Source organism: Oncorhynchus keta, chromosome 13 (assembly GCF_023373465.1).
Source record: "Oncorhynchus keta strain PuntledgeMale-10-30-2019 chromosome 13, Oket_V2, whole genome shotgun sequence".
Taxonomy (NCBI): domain Eukaryota; kingdom Metazoa; phylum Chordata; class Actinopteri; order Salmoniformes; family Salmonidae; genus Oncorhynchus; species Oncorhynchus keta.
The window spans coordinates 48,463,683-48,482,582 of record NC_068433.1 but is presented as its reverse complement, the minus strand read 5'-3'; the positions used below and the strand labels follow the sequence as shown (position 1 = coordinate 48,482,582).

General features: G+C 40.7%; 1 pseudogene across 1 annotated transcript in view; it reads left to right on the top strand.

The window, feature by feature from the left end:
* The first annotated feature begins 4,546 nt into the window (after positions 1-4,546).
* The window catches only part of LOC118377842 (liprin-beta-1-like), a 30,726-nt pseudogene continuing 16,372 nt past the window's right edge, over positions 4,547-18,900 (top strand). The window contains exons 1-2 of the transcript XR_008062955.1: positions 4,547-4,744; positions 16,931-17,015. The product of XR_008062955.1 is annotated as a liprin-beta-1-like (transcript). The remainder of the gene's footprint in view (positions 4,745-16,930; positions 17,016-18,900) is intronic.

Genomic DNA, 18,900 nt, shown 5'->3' with positions numbered 1-18,900 from the left:
ATCCAAGTCTGTGCCCAAACAATTCGAGCTTCTACTTTTAAAAATCCACCTTTCCAGGAACAAGTCTCTCATCGTTACCGCTTGTTATAGACCACCCTCAGCCCCCAGCTGTGCCCTGGACACCATATGTGAATTGATTGCCCCCAGTCTACCTTCAGAGTTCGTACTGTTAGGTGACCTAATAATAATAATATAATATATATGCCATTTAGCTGACGCTTTTATCCAAAGCGACTTACAGTCATGTGTGCATACATTCTACGTATGGGTGGTCCCGGGAATCGAACCCACTACCCTGGCGTTACAAGCGCCATGCTCTACCAACTGAGCCACAGAAGGACCATCTAAACTGTGATATGCTTAATTAACACCCCAGCCGTCTTACAATCTAAGCTAGATGCCCTCAATCTCACACAAATTATCAACAAACCTACCATGTACAACCCTAAATCCGTAACCATGGGCACCCTCTTAGATATCATCCTGACCCACTTGCCCTCTAAATACATCTCTGCTGTCTTCAACCAGGATCTCAGCGATCACTGCCTCATTGTCTGTGTCCGTAATGGGTCCGCAGTCAAATGCTCCCTAAAACACTTCAGCGAGCAGGCCTTTCTAATTGACCTGGCCCGGGTATCCTGGAAGGATATTGACCCCACCCCGTCAGTAGAGGATGCCTGGTTGCTCTTCAAAAGTGCTTTCCTCACCATCTTAAATAAGCATGCCCTGTTCAAAAAATGTAGAACTAAGAACACATATAGCCTTTGGTTCACCCCAGACTTGACTGCCCTTGACCAGCACAAAAACATCCTGTGGCGTTCTGCATCAGCATCGAATAGCCCTCACGATATGCAACTTTTCAGGGAAGTCAGGAACCAATATACACAGTCAGTTAGGTAAGCTAAGGCTAGCTTTTTCAAACAGAAATTTGCATCCTGTAGCACTAACTACAAAATGTTTTGGGACACTATAAAGTCCATGGAGAATAAGAGCACCTCCTCCTAGCTGCCCACTGCACTGAGGCTCGGAAACACTGTCACCACCGATAAATCTATGTTAATAGATAATGTCAATAAGCATTTTTATACGGTTGGCCATGCTTTCCACCTTGCTACCCCAACAGCTCTGCACCCTCTGCAGCAACTTGCACCCCCCCACACACACACACACTTCTCCTTCACCCAAATCCAGACAGCTGATGTTCTGAAAGAGTTTAAAAATCTGGATCCCTACAAATAATATAATAATAATATAATATATGCCATTTAGCAGACGCTTTTATCCAAAGCGACTTACAGTCATGTGTGCATACATTCTACAAATCAGCAGGGCTAGACAATTCGGACCCTATCTTTCTATTATTATCTGTAGAAATTGTTGCAACCCCTTTTACCAGCCTATTCAACCTCTCTTTCGTATCGTCTGAGATCTTAGGAGGCTGGCTTTTGTGCCATCATTTTGTCACCAAAGACCCAAATACTATGCACCACTGCGACCTGTATGCTCTAGTCGGCTGGCCCTCGCTACATACTCGTCGCCAAACCCACTGGCTCCAGGTCATCTGTAAGTCTTTGCTAGGTAAAGCCCCGCCTTATCTCAGCTCACTGGTCACCATAGCAACATCCACCCACAGTGAGCGCTCCAGCAGGTATATTTCACTGGTCATTCCCAAAGACAACACTTCCTTTGGCCACCTTTCCTTCCAGTTCTCTGCTACCAATGGCTGGAACGAATTGCAAAAATCCCTGAAGCTGGAGTCTCATATCTCACTCTCTAACTTTAAGTATCAGCTGTCAGAGCAGCTTACCGATCGATCACTGTACCTATACACAGCCAATCTGTAAATAGCACACCCAACTACCTCATCCCCATATTGTTATTTATCTTCTTGCTCTTTTGCACCCCAGTATCTCTACTTGCACATCATCATGTGCACATCTATCACTCCAGTGTTAATGCTAAATTGTAATTATTTCGCCTCTATGGCCTATTTATTACCGTACCTCCCTACTCTTCTACATTTGCACACTCTGTACATAGATTTTTCTATTGTGTTATTGACTCTACGTTTGTTTGTGTAACTCTGTGTTGTTTTTGTCGCACTGCTTTGCTTTATCTTGGCCAGGTCACAGTTGTAAATTAGAACTTATTCTCAACTGGCCTACCTGGTTCTATAAAGGTGAAATAAAATAAAATATAAAAAATCTAATGCTCTCGGAGATAATAAGAACATGCTGAATGTGGTTCATTCATTGAGATAGAAACAATTGTAATGACATACTTATAGTAATTCCATGTAGTCCTGTAAAGAGCAAGTACATTCATATGTGTCCCATTATCAACTGCCTGTTATTACTGTAGGTAGTTATAGCATATTAATCATATCTTAGTCGAGACCAGGTGAATCATTTCCTTACATGTCTATCCCTAAGCTGTAGGAACTGCTCCAGCTCCACCTGCTGGTTCTTTTGTCTCCTCTGTCAATCAGAGCTCCGTTATCAGCCAGCTACTGGATGTGCATGCTTTTGCTCTACACCGAACAAACACTTACCTGTTCCAGAGCATCCATCGTTGTGCAAAACGATGCAAACAGAGAATTAAGTCCATGCATAAACAACAACAATTACAAGCATTTCGCTACACCGCAATAGCATCTGCTAAATATGTGTATGTGACCAATAAAATTGATTTGATGTAAGCCTAATGCCAGTGAATATCACCAGCTGATTTAATTACAGTACCTACTTTTGTTATTATAATTCAATCCTTTATCTATTCAACCCGTGACTGTAACCTCCTCCTGAAAATGAAAGTTCATTCAAGTGGTGATTTTCAGGAAGAGATATAAACAAAAATATGTTCACATTCCTCCAGACTTAATGGAATCTCCCATGAGGATGTGTATGTAGTAAGTGAACGGCCGAGTCGACAGTAAATTAATTGCTGGATCCACCCAGTTGCCAAGGTGATAGCCACAAGGAATTTATTGTTTCAGAAATGTGTTGTTTTTGCAGTGCTGCTGGCTATGTTGGATAAATTGACCGTATCAATTATGCACTGTGACTGTTACAACCACTAGAGAGAGCCATTTAGCTCTACTCCAGCAGTGGCAGTCAGAATTGATTTTATGCCCAGCAAAGTTTAGTGGACTATACTCCACTCCGTGGGGAAGGGAGTTTCTAGTTACTCCATCAACGGAGTAGAGCAGAGTCCAGGCATTGTGGAATTCAGCTTTGACTACATCGATACGTCAAAAAATTTAAATTGCTAAATGCCTACTGTGTACCTATGTTTGTCCTCTGTAGTTGCGTGCCTTTGCTGAAACCCATACCTTTTCAATAAACGTTAACCAAATACAATCAACAGTTTCCTTGTTGAGATTCAATTGGCACATAACGTCGTTGCCATTTTAGAGCAACGGCAATGAGCAAACACTCGGTGGTTGTATTTGGATTTCAGCAAACAAAGGCACGCAACTACAGAGGACAAGCGTAGGTACACCGTAAGTGTTTCACAATTTAAATGTTTTGAAGTATTGACCTTGGGCGAATCGATGAAGTTGGTGCTAGATCTCACAAAGCCTGGTCTCTGATCCACTCTGTTGGTAGAGTCGTCAGAAATGTCTTTCACCGTAGTGTTTAGTACGCTAAGCAAAGGTATGCTCAATTGGTTGTTGGTTTATTAGTTTGTATTTTATAATGATTTAACTAGGCAAGTCAGTTAAGAACAAATTCTTATTTACAATGACAACCTAACCCGGACGACGCTGGGCCAATTGTGCGCCGCCCTATGGGACTCCCGATCACTAACGGCTGTGATACAGCCCGGGATCAAACCAGGGTCTGTAGTGACGCCTCTAGCACTGAGATGCAGTGCCTAAAACCGCTGCGCGACTCGGAAGCCCAGTAGTATCTTCCCAGTAGTATCTTCTCCTTTGATAAAACTAGGATTTAATCCTGTGTCAATTTGCCTGTTGACCACAATTTACATAATTTCCCAACTCTAAACTCATTGTACTGATTACTGAAGCCTGCCGCAGAATGCTCACCAAGCTAAATTATGTTGCGTAGAGACCATCATTATCAGAACCTAAAAGGAGGAAATGATGTCCTACATCATAGCTGCTCAAAGATAGAAATGAGGAGCAACACTCATAATGTACAGTTTTTGTTTAAAAACCTGACAGACATAATCTGATAACCAACAGTTTTCTAGACAGCTTTGTGGAGCAACAAAATAATATTAATAAAATAAAACACATGAATAAGATAATTTATAGATAGATATATATAATATAGTATAATATAATATAGATGTTATTTGGCTCATGTATAATGGTCAGTTTTCCATTAGTTATTTAATTCCCTACAAAATGAAAACCAATAGTCTGCCCCTGGGCAAGGCAGTTAACCCACTGTTCCTAGGTCGTCATTGTAAAGAAGAATTTGTTCTTAACGGATTTGCCTAGTTAAATAAAGGTTAAATATATTTTTTTAATCCAAAAGTAATTTTGCCTGCACAGGGTTGAAATTGGATTGAATAGCAACACTATGGAGTAGTCTGTGATTGGCCTTGGTTGGCGCATGCGCAGTGGGATATACGGCAAAGTTGGGAATTCGCCATGAAGCTTTATCAAAAGGTGTTGCGTACGGCTCGAGAGAGCACTGGAAAGTGAACTTTTGGAATAGCGTTAAGGTCGCCCTTCAAGAAGTTGACGCCTGTGAAGCTATTCTTTTTGAATTGGGTAAGTTTTTCAAAAGTTTTTTTTTTACGTGAAAATGTGTATTTCAGTTCTAACGGACCAGTTTTTTGGTACTTTGATGATCAATTGTGTGGTTTGTATGGGTTAAATTTAGTCTGCGCCATTGGATTATATATGGCCAAAAACAGTCGTTTTTCTATTCAATTGAAAAACAATGGAGAAGATTTGAGACCAACTTTCTTGGAAAGTTATTTTCTCATTGATTTACGATACTGCTGTGCACAGCTGTCAGTACGTTAATCAGTTGAGACGGCAAAAACTTTGGCAAGCTGAGGAAAACAATGAATGGGCAAGTTTGATACATTTTCACCTTTACCACAACTCGTTATTATGGTTACAGTGTAGCAATGTGCAATAACATCACTAATATTAAAAAGTGTTGCATACCACTGAAGTTTTTATATAATGGTCAGTGGTGTAAAGTACTTAATAAAAAATACTTTAGTTTTTTGGGGGTGTATCTGTACTTAACTATTTATATTTTCGATAACTTTTACTTCACTAACGTTATATTCATAAAGAAAATAATGTACTATTTGCTAATTACATTTTCCCTGACACCCAAAAGTACTCGTTACATGTTGAATGCTTAGCAGGACAGTAAAATGGTCTAATTCACACAATTATCAAGAGAACATTCCCGGTCATCTCTACTGCGTCTGATGTGGCAGACTCACTAAACTCATGCTTCATTCGTAAATGATGTCTGCGTGATGTCTGAGTGTGTCTGAGTGTGCTTCTGGCTATCTGTAAATAAAACGGTGCTCTCTGTTTTGCTTAAAATAAGGAATATGAAATTATTTATACTTTCACTTTTGATACTTAAGTATATATTTGAGCAATTACATGTACTCTTAAGTATATTTAAAACCAAATACTTTTAGACTTACTCAAGTAGGATTATACTGGATGACTTTCACTTTTAGTTGAGCCATTTTCTATTAAGGTATCTTTACTTTTACTCAAGTATGACAATTGGGAACTTTTTTTCCACCACTGCATATGTATGCACACCTCTGGTAGGTAGGTCAACGTTACCTTCAGTTCAGGTAATTTCATTAACTGTAGACCTATTCATAAGGGGGGGGGGGGGCTTAATTCTTGCAATTGGGTGAGACAAGGACAAGTTAGTTCAACAACGTAATTTGCATTTGATGAGTAAAAATTGTTTATCTAGAGCCCATGTCAAATTCATTCATTGCGTCCTTACATTTAAGGGCTCATAGTTTTATTGGTATTACTCTGTAGTCTTAAGTTGTCCAGGAAAGAGTGCTCCTTCCTGAGATATTGTCTGTGTCCTGGCTCTTGGCTATCTCTCTGTGTATTGGGTGGGGTGGGGGGACTGAAAGCATAACAAAGGATTTACTCTCAGACAAAGACTTTGGCTCAGTCTGCTGCGCTCAGACCAATTACTGTATTTTAGATTATATATGTATTATTTTTTGGTCAAATGTCCTAAGGATAGCATGCAGTCACATGTATTATACAGTAGTGTATCCAATGACTGCAACATTATCAGGCAAGGATAATCGTTTGAAATCTGTATCAGTGCTGCAAGACAACATATTCTTCACCACAAGTCCAGCGGAAAGTTGTTGTCCAAGCCAGGTCCAGCCATAAGACCAGACTTCCAAGAGCGATAGTGACAGCTTTATGTTGACAAATGTGCCCTCCAACCTCATAGCAAGGAGACAATCAACTGTGTGTCTGTCCTTTTGAAGCAAAGGTTTTTCAAAGGAAATATCAATGAATCTATTTCAACATTATGTGCAGTGCAGGTATGTTTTTTTTAAACATTTATTTTCCTTAGGCAGTGTGTCCTGTCAGTTGTTTCTCCCTCAGGCAGAGTGGAGTCAGTTCCAGCAGAGGGTTGGTCCTAGTTTGTTGTGGAGAGCAAAGTATTTTAGCATACAGCTCCTTCATCCAGTGTTCAACTGAGTTATTTGACAGACCCAGCTATGTGACGTAATAGATGTCTAGCATCTAGCTTAAAAAACCCTTCCTTCAGCTGCACCCATTCTACCAGATTTTGTCCTGAGGCCGTTCTCCACCATTCAGACCTACTTTCCCTACACATTTCCCTTTCCCTACACTCCATCCATACTTCAGGAGGACTACTCCTGTGGTGGTGTATTCTGAGTGGTGGGACAGCTCCTGGGCTCTTGGTCAAACTCAGAATGTTTGCAGTTTGGGGCATTGCTGGAGTAGACCTGATCCTTGTACTTGACATTTTAATGTGAAGACTTTGTTTCTTTCATTGCGTTTGTTGTTGAATTCTTATACACATTTGCATATACAGTAGCCTAAATTCCTGACTGGAATAATGTGCTTTCTGTTCACACTAAACCTCCTTGACAAGATCTTTGGCTTGCGTCACATACCAGTAGTAGCAGGACTCAACAGTGCGACCATTTATTCACCACCATTTTATTTGAGAAATTATTCAAGCTTTAAAAACTCAAATATTTTTCATTGTGCCTCTACATTTCTTGATGCGCTCCTTGTAAAAAGGTCAGCATAGAGCCCTGAGTAGTATCTGGGAAAATGACAGTGTGACTGAAAGGAAGACATTTCTCAAGCATGTGACAGGAAGGACTTCCTAACAGGACAAGGCGAAGGTCATCCTGAGTGCAGGGATGCTTTGGCCAGCAGCCAAGTTCACTATATAGCCTAGCCTAACTTCAGAGATGATTGTCTCTGTATTATTTGTGTTCAGCCATGCCAAGCTTTCAGCGCCTGCTTCAAAATCCATATTCAGTCTACAGTGGCAGATAGTCAAACATATGCGCATCATAACTACAGCTAATGATGACTAGCCCCAGGACATACATAGGAAATGCATAATTAAACTGACATTCAGTTTCTTCAGCGTGGCTATTAGTTGGAATGATGTGTATTTGTTATTGCTCTGTTCAGAATTGCAGTGTGTTGAATAATAACACCAGTCTGTTTGGAAGGGGTCTTTGAGGGCTACAAGTCACCACAACTAAGAGAACAATAAGGCCAGTCAGACATGTAGTAAGATGTCCAACGCAGCATTTTCTCCCTGTACTCTGCCCTGCCTGTGACGTTGCATAGTTGCTCCCCCCAAGTGTGTGTTTTTGGCTGTAATTTAGTCGGGACATGCGTAAAACGGCTGTACCTTGTGTTCTCTATCCCTCGCTTTCCATGTGACTCTGAGCAGGACAAAGAGCTGTTTGTGTGCCATGTCTACAGAGCCGTGGCCACCACGACCACAGGGGTGAAGTCCCAGCCTACTATTACAACTGCAACCTGACCTCACTCCAGACATGACAAAAGGACAATTAGACATCTAAGGAAAAGAAGCATTCAAACATGCCAAGGGGTTTGAAATAGTTGGATGCTGTTCAGGAATTGGTGCACGTTTAGTGTAGTTGTATGTTTTTATTTTGCTTTACATCCTGGCACTGAAGACTGAAAGTGCCTGATGTTGTGTATTTAGGTGCTGTACGGCCAAACCAACATCCAGTACTACTGTTAGAACATTCATAATTTGTATGACTGAAACATTGTGCCATATGGGGTATTTAAATTCTCTACCCTACTTTGGGCCCCCTGTTAAACAACAGCTTACCAGCTGAAGGGGAGACAAGTGCATAGGTCAGTTTAGTTCTGAAGGACACATCTGTGGCACAGCTGGAACTCTATAGCTACGTAGCTATTAGTGTGTGTGTGTGTGAGGGAGAGAGAGGCTTGTCAATGGGCCAGGCGGTGTGTTTTTCTTTTCGCAAGAGTCGCACCTCCCCCTCTATATCTCTACATCTGGTTGATGTCAAACTATGTAAATAAACCAAAATAATGTCTACCTAATGATTTCAAAGGCAAACCTGAGCCAAATGGGTTAGCTCTCGCTTACAATGCACACATTCAGTAATGAGACCTTAGTAGGAGATTTAAACTGATTTTTTTCTAGTGGTAGAGCTTTGTTTTGTCTGATGACATGGAAGCTTTGAAAAAGAAGAACCCGCTGGTTGTTCAGAGGGATTGGCACACAATGTGTAGTGGATTGGTTGTTATCCGTAAGTGAGTTAGATTATATTAGGGAAAACTCCATGGTAATGGAATTACGCTGAAAATCAGATGTTTCACTTTAAAATGTATACCAAACACAAAACAATACATCTCAATTGAGATGGTGTGGGATGAGTTGGGCCGCAGAGTGAAGGAAAAGCAGCCAAAAAGTGCTCAGCATATGTGGGAACTCCTTCAAGACTGTTGAAAAGAATTCCAGATGAAGCTGGTTGACAGAATGCCTAGAGTGTACAAAGCTGTCATCAAGGCAAAGGATGGCTACTTTGAAGAATCTCAAATATAAAAAATATATATTGATTTGCCCAACACTGTCTTATCCCCCCCCCATAGGTTTGATGTCTTCACTATTATTCTGCAATGTAGAAAATAGTACACAAATAAAGAACACCCTTGAATGAGTAGGTGTGTCCAAACTTTTAACTGGTTGTGTGTGGCAGAGCACATCTGGAAGAGGTTTGAAGGAATCCAGGGGGAGGACTGGTCATACAGGTCAGAGATGCCAGTGTCAGTTACTGAACTGACACCTCATACTGAGCACTGAACTGCTCTGGAATGAAAGTTTCAATGCCTTACCCACAGTAGAACTGTCTGTGTAGCCTAGAGCCGACGAGTATCCATTACTGGCAGACAGTACTTTACAAGGCTGCATAGATAACTTTTTCTGTAGAGACTGTGGTTTTAAAACTTGCTTTGGGTGAATCTGCCAGCCACTGAGTGATATAACAGAAATGGAAAACTCTTTGCACTTCACCATAAAGTGGTAATTTACTGGTTCAGTGAGTCATTGTGAGTAGATGGGCTATGTGGTGTTAATTCCCACTACGCATTTTAGCAAAGACAAAGACAAGCAATATAATTGTACTTGTTTTTCCATTGTGTCCATGGCGCTCTACTTTCAAAAGGTATGCTTCGGTTGATTTCATTAGGTCCTGATTTTAATATTAGATAAAGACCATGTTCTCCTGCTATTATTTAAATGTAAACTGCCCCTTAGAACCAACTTAGGCTGTTTAAAACCAGATGTGTGACATCAGTATCGGAGTCAGGAACATAAATTCTAGTGTCAAAATTGACTACAGGATCATTTTGGCCATTTAAGCCAGTCTCATCCAACTGAGTTTTGTAAATTTGTCACGACTTACTGGGGGGTTGGGTACGGATTACAATCGTCATGCCCACTAACACAAGAGAAGCAGCTGTACTGATTGCACTCCATCAGCTGCCCACGCTCTATCCAATCATAGCAACCAGAACCTCCAGACAGTGAGAGAGACCTGCCCATTACACAGCGCCTCAAGACTGGTTTACATAAGACCACACATTGTTAAAATAGCCCTTGGCCCTAAGCCCTTTATGGAGTGGCCACTTGCTGATAGTTTGGTGTCAATCATTTGAGTCTGCCACTTTTTGGGGCAAAATGAGAATTGAGACTGACAGAGTGCTTTTGATATAGTGTATTATCAATATTCCAAAACTCATCGGTGAGCATCTTGTATCCCCCCTGTAACCTGTTTTGTGACATGATTCCCTATGAAACACTGCCAGACAGACACATTCTGGTAATAGATGTTGAGAAAGGTGTAAAAAAAAAAACTAGACGCACCGAAGCACACACCTTGCCAGTGACTTGATAAGATGAATGTGGCTCACTGTACCTGCTAGCTACTACCTGTTACATAGCGTCATTGACAAACAGTTGGAACTTAGCGAGCGAGTGATTTTGGGCACTGATAAACAGCGTGTAGCTTGTACTTTAAAGCGATTCCATGGTAACAGAATCTAGCTTTGATTACGTTTCTTTACTTTTAAAATGTATGCCAAAGAAAAAACATTGATTTCAAAGTTTAACAAACCATACAACACTGCCCATGGACTACTTTTAACAACTTATACAGAAATATTTACAAAAATGAATTTAGTGGAGGAACTGTGCAGATGCAAACTTTGGTAATGGAATTATGGTCAAATCTCCTTCAGGTTTTTCTGCAATCACGTTCCCCCAAAACGCTGTTAAATAAATGCTCCAAATGAATATTCAAAGATGGCTGACACCCTACTCATTCTGCACGTATGATATGGCACATTGAAAAAAATCTCTCTTGGTTATTGATCTATAGTAAGTGAAGTGGATATACACCGAGTAACGAAATTACATCATGGGTCCCTGATCTGTACAACACGGAAATGAGTGATGCACCGATGACATTTTTGTCCGATAAGATATCTGATATTTTCCTTGCCAAAAAAACAATAGCAAAAACTGATATGAAACAGCCTTTGCAGCCTTTTAAGCATTCTAGTACAGTTAAATAATTAACACACACATGGACGCAGTGGTCTAAGGCACTGCATCTTAGTGCAAGAGGCGTCACTACAGTCCCTGGTTCGAATCCAGGCTGTATCATATCCGGCCGTGATTGGGAGTCCCATAGGGCGGCGCACAATAGACCCAGCGTCGTCCAGGTTTGGCCGGGGTAGGCCGTGATTGTAAATAATAATAATTTGTTCTTACCTGACTTGCCTAGTTAAATAAAGGTTTTATTACACACAGTTATTTTGTTAGCATTTACGGATGTCCCCATTACCAGTCAAAAAAAATATCAAAACTTATTTTACTTTTACTTGCTGTGCTGTTTTATTTTGTTCAGTCGTTTCATTCTCAACCAGGATTTCAATCAAATCAATTTTTATGTCACATGCGCCAAATACAACAGGTGCATCATTAATTTCCGTGTAGTACAGATCAGGGATCTGACAGTGAAATGCTTACTTAAAAGCCCTTAACCAACAATGCAGTAAAGAAAATCTCTAAAAAATTTGAGATATAAGAATAACAAATCATTAAGAGCAGCAGTAAATAACAATAGCTGGGCTATATACGGGGGGCACCGGTACAGAGTCTATGTGCATGGGGCACCAGTGTCGAGGTAATTATGTACATGTAGGTAGAGTTGTTAAAGTGGCTTTGCATAGATGATAACAGAGAGTAGCAGTAGCAGCAGCTTTTTGTGTGGGGGCAAATGCAAATAGTCTGGATAGGCATTTGATTAGCAGTTCAGGAGTCTTATGGCTTGGGTGTAGAAGCTGTTTAGAAGCCTCTTGGACCTCCGCTTTCCGTGCGGTACCAGGGAGAACAGTCTGATTAGGGTGGCTGGAGTGCTTTTCTTTCAAAGACAAGGACTTTTCTAAGTGAACTTCTGAACGGTAGTGTCTAGTGAACGGTAGTGTACATTATATAGGTATGCACATCAGCTTTGACATCTGTTTTGCACATCGGTGTTAAACTAGACATCGGGCCGATGCTGACATTTTCAGCTAATATCGTCTGTTACGATATGTTTGCTGATGTATCGTGCATCCCTAAATGGAAATACCTTATTATGGGAGTAAATATCATTCTCATGTTTCACATGTTTGGACGGCAGAGCATAGTAGAGTAGAATACAGCTCAATACAATATACTACTGTACTTTACTGTACTCACTGTACGAGCCAAACTTGTGAAACAAATGTCTATGATAGGTTCAGATTTGGTCTGGTCCGTCTGGACGTTAACATCAAGGCCAGGGTGGACTGACCGACTATCAACTACTTTTCAACGTCCATGGACGTCCGGTGTCGGTCGGGGCTCAGTTGGTGAGTAAACCTGGTTAAAGATGGAAAGAGTGGGAGCTCATAGGTAGGTGTCATAGGGCGGAGCACAATTGGCCCAGTGTCGTCCTGGTTAGGATTAGGCCGGTGTAGGCCGTCGTTGTAAATAAGAATTTGTTCTTAACTGACTTGCCTAGTTAAAGTAAGGGTGGTTTCACACTTGGTCCCTTTCAGCCAATTTGTCTTTTTACTCCGTGTGCACGCAGACCCCCCCAAAAGAGCCCCTGAAGCGAACCAAACTATCTCGGTTTGCTTGGATTCCATGGTCCAGGTCAATTTTTTTAGGGAAACCTCCACTGGTCAGGTTTGCTTGTTATTCCAGTACCAAACACTAAACTACTGCAACACTGTTTCCCCTGCCATAACCCCTCTCATTGGTGCCACAAAAGAGATGATGATTGTGTTGAGAAAGGGTGTGCTGTTTTTGGAGATGGTCTGTTTGGTTCCCTTCAGGGGGTCTTTTGTGGGGTCTGCGTTCCTTTGGCATGTTCACACTGCACCAAAAAATTAAGCAAACCACACTGAGTAATAAAAAAAAAAATGGCGAGTGTGAAAACACCCTTAAAGAGGACTGTGAGAGGTGACATTAACAGGAGAGGGATTGAGAGATTGTCCAGACTGACTGTTTTAACTCCCTTGGTTTGACCACCAGTCAACAGAAAGACAAAACGGTTATAAGCTGAACATCACAGTATGCCAATAGTCGGGAGGACAGTAGCAGGTGACCCAACTGTGGTTTGTGACTTATAATTTCTCATTGTAGCCAATTCAATTGGAGTAATTCCTTAAATAGTTTTGGGTAATTGCGTTAACAATTTGGCAACGGAATTCCGAGTTGTAATCACTTAATACTTCATAACTAAAATTGATATCAGTAAAATCATTAACTAATTGGTAGGTCTAACATTTACATGTTAGTTCTGTGAACTTTCATTATCCTCACTCATGAGGGAGAGAAATGTGGAAATATCTGAGTTATTTTTTGTTAAGGAATTGCAAGACACAATATTTCTTAAACTTGGAGGTAAAAAATGTATCTAAAACTAAATGTGTTGATATTAGTTGGCAGGAGACTTTACATCAACATTGTGTTTTGATGTATTTCTGACTTTCTGGTAGATGTTTTCTAAGACCCTGTTTCCATATGTTAATCAAGAAATCAAAGACTACTTTTGCCAAATTTAAGATGGAAAATGTTTGCCTTAATTTCACAAAAATATAGACTCTTAGCTTTCATTTGACACAATTTGATATGCACTTATGCATTTCAGATGTTGGTGCTCATGGGTCCTTTTCGATGGAAATGTAATGTACAATAGTTTGACAGCTTGCAGATGAGGACGTTGTAGACTTGCTCTAAGAAATCAGTCTTGAGCACACAGCCAAACTTTCCCGACTTCATGCATTGACTAGTTTTTAGGCTACCTTTTTTACTTGAGAAATACTGCACCAAACACCTTAGCTGGATTTCAAATTGTGTGATTAAGACCTCCTCTGCACAAACATCTTAATGACAGATTTCTTGATATATCTTAGTCATTCGGACTATTTTAACGAAGTGGCTATGTTGTTGCTACGGTGACTCATGAGGGACAAACAGTACCTACCAGGGTACGATATATGAATATAACACAACTACATCAAACCACACCCACAAGACAACTCTGGTTGTGCTTCAGTCATTGCCCCAAACATTTTTATAAGCAATCTTCAAAACGAGGCAAAATATGAATGTGCAGTTGCCCTTTAAATGTATTTACATCATATGCAAACTGTTATCGTCTCTCCCTATTAAATGTCATTTGAGACTGGAGTAATACTAATTTGCTAATCCAGTATGTACCATTTAATTTACTGTGACCTCAAGCTATGAGACTGATTGAGAGAAGCCGAAGGGGTAAAAGAGGATGAACGCTAAAGAAGTTATGATATCTTGTCAACTTTGCTGATCTTTAATCTCGCATAGAAACGTTTGTGCCAAATCCTGTCTCAGAAGCATTCAACCTACTGAATTACTATGTTAAAGGAACTAGAGCTTGCCTGCTTTTAGTGCATTTACCCTTTCTTCAGGCTCCTTATTAGTTTCATTTTACTATCCCAGAGAGGGAACGTTCATGTTTTGCATTCTTAAAACTGCTGTTCCAGTTAGAAACATGTCCACGTTTTGGGTGTCCCTCTTAGGGTGAGACAAACGGCTGACCAAATAAAGCTTCCCCCCTCCCTGGAGTGAGAGTGGGATGGCTCTCCGTCAGAAGGAAATGCCTTGGGAGGAAAAAGCAATGGCGCTAAAGGCGTCAGCATGTTTCGGTTCGGCAGGCGCCTAGCCAAACTCGGCTAACCGAACGAGTGTGCTCTCACATGCGCTCTTATAAGAAAAAGCGGCAATAGTACTGTTTGTCCAGCTTGAGATGACGTAGCCAATATACACTTCCTCGAAATAGTCTGAATTAATCTTAGACAACTAAAGAAATCTGTCAGTGTTTTGAAGTTTTTCCCGAAGAGATCTTAGTTGCATAATTTTACATCTAAGGTGTTTGGTGCAGTATTATTCAGTCGAAAAAGTCAGCAAATAATTAATCTTGACGATTACCTCATTCAGATGATTTCAGTTATCAGTTGGCATGTCCAGTGAACAATGATTCTGCTTTGTTTTTTTTGAAGGGTGTGAACCATCCAAGACAATTGTGTGGGCAGCTTTATAAAACGAATTGTTTTCTGCTGGAAAATGTTTCTGTGTGCGCAACTCCCTCTTCAGTTGCCCTGCCATCGCTGGTACAATTCATCATTGTTTATTGAGTAGTGCAACTGTATAGCAATGTAAGCCTATTTTGAAGGGAATATTGCCCATGTAGCCTAAAGGGCCTATGATGGAAGTGGATGACTGGACACAATGCCCTCCGTGTTGAATGTGCAGGCTCCCTCTCCCCGTCTCTAATAAAGGCCAATTATTTAATTTGGCTCTTTTAGCCCCCCTCTCCTACCCTGAGTTATGCTTCCCTGGACAAGGAGAGGGCTCTCTCTCATTACCCTCCAATTCAATTGACTTTGCGTTGTGATGATTTCATATCCTCTCAGGCTATTTTACATTTCTTTTAGATTGTACATTTGTTTTTGTGAATGCAATATGTAATATAACATTAGACCTACCATGAAAGTGAAGTTGTCTGGTCCATTTAGGTGAATGAGCTGCATGTTGGGTCAGGAGGCTGGGAGTGATGCTTTGCTATGGAAGCTTGGATTTCCAGCCAAGCCAACATGCTGTGGGGAGATCCCTGGTAGAATGGGACCATTATTCCAGATAAGAGCCAACTCTCAATCCCCATGACTGGTCTCAGGGAATCTTTGCTGGGGTGAGAAATCACTGTTATGGTTTTGCCTCTGAGAGCTACTCTTTGTTTTTGACTTGCATGTTGTGGTTACTTACAGTTCACTTCACTCGCAATACCATGGTCCTAGTTTCCTTTCTGGTTTCCTACATTGGAAATCTCCATATGCAAATGTTGGGTAACTAACTGTCTGGCAGTTTACAATCACCTTATCCTCTCTTTTCATTAGGTGGCCCAGTTGCCCCACACCTGCTCCATGGAAACGCCCAATAGGCTCTAAATAATTTCCAAGTAAACACCCAGTCATAGGCTTGAGTCGTGACCCCATTATTAAAGTTAATTGCTGAAGTCGGTACTAAATGCAGTCATCAATGGGGAAGTTGTGAGGCACCAGATTTACAGTATAGGAGAATACATGTAGGAGTGGCTGTTGACTCTGACTCTTGAGGTAGGAGTAGGAGGCTAAGATGCATTTGATTCAGCCAATGCATCGGGGGAGAAATACAACAGTCAATGTCATCATACAACCGTGAATCTTCATGATAGATAATATCTTCTTTAGAAACCTTATAATTGGATATATTGTTTAAAAAAAAGAAGAATATGATTTCATATTCATCCAAATGTACCAGGGACACAATTAAGCCCCCTAACAACAAATACCAGACATGTGCATTGTAATTACACTTGATAACACAAGACATGGGAATTCCCTAATGTCCCATTCACATGGAGGGAGAAAATCCTACATCTTATTTGCAGTTTCATTCTACAACTAACTGTAGGCTAGAACATTATCCTTACTACCAGGAAGTGGCTTACAAATTAAGGTGCATAGAAACGCCTTTCATCAAATATTACTGTAATCATCACTAAAGTTGTAAAATCTGCTAGTGTTGTAATGTAGGGGGTTCCTGACTCTGGTCTCTGTCCACTTTAGTTCTGTCTGTGTGAAATGTGTAGACTTGAACTACCCATGGGGTTCATGTAATTTACTGCTCAAGTTTTAAAAGCCATTGAAATGCCATTTTCAGACCGATTTTTACAAGCACATTGTCTAACTTGTGCTGTCGTCTTCTGGGCAATGGCTGTTCAGTTTGTCATTGGTCTTTACTTGACACTTCTGTTTTCTTTTCAGATCCACAGTGGGGGGGTGAAGATGATGTCCGACGCCAGCGAGATGTTGGCAGCCGCCTTGGAGCAAATGGATGGGATCATAGCAGGTAACGTGCAAAACAAACACACACACACTCACATTCTGAACTGTGGGGCTGATCCCCCTCAAATATGTACACATGCCTCTTAAATAAGCCCTTGATATCTATCCTCTGGACTAGGGTTCCCATGCTGCTGCTCTTAGGATGTGACTGTGGTACTGGTCTGGGATGTTTCCCAGTGAAGTCCTCCAATATGAGAAAGCAAGACGTTCCATTGTTTCAGCAGTGATGGAAACAAATTATTATTCAAGGCCTACTGCTAATATGGTTTGCAGGCATTGCATGCCTCATCCATGGCCTGAAGGGAAGGGAGGATGGCAATCCTACGTCTTCCATCTGTATTGTATTTTACAGTTTTGTATGTATTTATTGTAGTGGTCATGTACGTGGCTCAGTTCATAAGAGCATGGCACTAGCAACACGAGTTGTGGGTTTTGATTCCCACTTGGGTCACATACAAAAATATATGGACTGTAGTCACTTTGTTTAAGTGTCTGCTATGAAAATGGCACGTTACAGTAGTGTGACCCCAGCAACTTAATTTTGGATACAGGTTTACTGTATAAGGGATGCATTTCTTGTTTTGGACTTTATGAAATATTTGCATGTTGTTATTGTGTTACTGCACTGTAGGAGCTAGAATACAAGCATTTCACTGCACCTGCTGTAACATTTGCTAATCTGTGTATGCAACCAATACAGTTTAATTTGTTACATACATTCTGTAGTTGACAAACCATGTAAAATCTATAGCTTCACCCAACTTCAATTAAGAACAGCCAGATTAAGTTATTCTAAAATGTATTTTAACCGAAGAGAATCATATCAAAAGTAATGTGAACATTGCGTTGTGAAAGCCAATAACTTTCTATGAACATGGGCCCCTGAGTGGCGCAGTGGTCTAAGGCACTGCATCTCAGTGCAAGAGGTGTCACTACAGACAACCTGGTTCGAATCCAGGCTGTATCACAACCGGCTGTGATCGAGTGTTCTTTTTATGCGGAGCACAATTGTCCCAGCGTTGTTTGGCCGGTGTAGGCCGTCATTGTAAATAAGAATTTGACTTGCCTAGTTAAATAAACATGAATTGCAGTATGAAACATGCATTTATAGATTAGACACAAGTCAAAATCAAAACAAATCAAATTTTATTTGTCACATACACATGGTTAGCAGATGTTAATGCGAGTGTAGCGAAATGCTTGTGCTTCTAGTTCCGACAATGCAGTGATAACCAACAAGTAATCTAACTAACAATTTCAAAAGTACTGTCTTATACACAGTGTAAGGGGATAAAGAATATGTACATAAGGATATTTGAATGAGTGATGGTACAGAGCAGCATACAGTAGACACAAGTGTCTATGATCTTGTGTGTTGTACTTAGTCACTGCCTTTTTGAGTCTGTTTTGAGTTTTGTACTAAGAGCTGTGAAAATGTACCACATTCTGAGTGACAATTGCACCAAAGCAATAGAAATGGTCAGTCAGACACCAGAGGGAAGTTTTGGACCTATTCTTTTTTTGATGGTAGATGAGCAGAGGGGACAGCTTTATTAAGAGCCCAGGCTTTTCCACTGACTTGTATATTTTTTAGAATTGACCTTTCCAAGAGGGATGGCTGATCACATGACATCCTCTAGCCCCTGTTACCACAGAACCCACTGCGTTCACTCTGTCCCTGGCTGCCTTTTTAGGGAAAACTTGTATATTTATTCATCCCTCTATTTATTTTTCTCTTCTACATTTCTATGAAGGTTGACAGATTATAGTACACACTGGAAACGTGGCTTTTCCAAGTCCAACACACAAGCTTCTGCTCAGGCCTCTTGCACACAATAAAAAAAATATATACCAATATCTAATCTGTTATTCTTTGCTTTTAAAATGTG